This window comes from Perkinsus marinus, assembly GCF_000006405.1.
Source record: "Perkinsus marinus ATCC 50983 genomic scaffold scf_1104296947116, whole genome shotgun sequence".
Classification (NCBI taxonomy): domain Eukaryota; phylum Perkinsozoa; order Perkinsida; family Perkinsidae; genus Perkinsus; species Perkinsus marinus.
Window position 1 is genome coordinate 1 of NW_003210704.1, and position 1,042 is coordinate 1,042.

At 48.8% G+C, this 1,042-nt stretch overlaps 2 non-coding genes across 2 annotated transcripts; both read right to left on the bottom strand.

Moving 5' to 3' along the window:
* Positions 1 to 334: 334 nt before the first annotated feature.
* On the bottom strand, positions 335 to 407 carry Pmar_PMAR028042. The gene has a single exon. It is a non-coding gene; the product is annotated as a tRNA-Ala (tRNA).
* Positions 408 to 638: 231 nt separating this feature from the next.
* Positions 639 to 711, bottom strand: Pmar_PMAR028043. Its single transcript has one exon. It is a non-coding gene; the product is annotated as a tRNA-Glu (tRNA).
* Between the last annotated feature and the right edge of the window lie 331 nt (positions 712 to 1,042).

Here is a 1,042-nt window from a genome sequence, read left to right on the forward strand (position 1 = left end):
ATTGACGAGAGAATCCTGCTCGTGTCTGTCGAAACAGTAAGCGATGATGTGTGACACTGACCTCATAGGATAGTGGAACCATTCACCCAGATATCAATACTATCATGAATTCAAGTGTCACCAGTCACCGAGAACGGCGCTGAGAGCCAGGGCTGGGTGCGCGTCTTACTGTAAAGAAGCAGAGAGAGTGATGGCGCGAGTAAGTTTACAACCCGAAAATATGTACGGACTGGGAGCGCACTTGCTTGAGCTATCACGATGTTACATACATGACCTTACGCTTTCATCCAGATGAGGAGCGCCGGTGGCGGAACCGACTAAAAACATTCCTATATGGAGAACCCGGGCATCGATCCCGGTGCCTCTCGCTTGCTAAGCGAGCGCTCTACCATTTGAGCTAGTCCCCCTCACAATATATGTTTCTCAATTCACTTGGAGAGGATGGGCTGAACCGCCCCTTCCCCTCGAACAACGTTGGAATGGTTTGTTCTAACTCAATGTTCAACTTTGTCCAGGGGAGGAGGGGAACCGGTGACGAGCCAGATATCTTGAACAAAACAACGCACCTGTGATATTTACTCAGTTCCCCATCCTTGCGCTCAACACAATCCTGGAAAACACCGTATCAAATATATATTTTCCGATGCAGGGACTCGAACCCTGGTCGCGTGGGTGAAAGCCACGAATCCTAACCAGCTAGACTACATCGGAAATCGAAAATTTTCCGATGTATACGATTCGCCGAGGTATTGTTGAAGTTGAATGCATGACGAACTCGAGAATCAGCACTTTCGTCGTGTTCCTTCAGAATTCATGCGCAAGCGACGGGCTCAGTCAATACGTACGCAGAATGTGTAACCATCCCATTGCTAGAAGGCTACTGCCAATTGACGAGAGAAATCCTGCTCGTGTCTGTCGAAACAGTAAGCGATGATGTGTGACACTGACCTCATAGGATAGTGGAACCATTCACCCAGATATCAATACTATCATGAATTCAGTGTCACCAGTCACCGAGAACGGCGCTGAGAGCCAGGGCTGG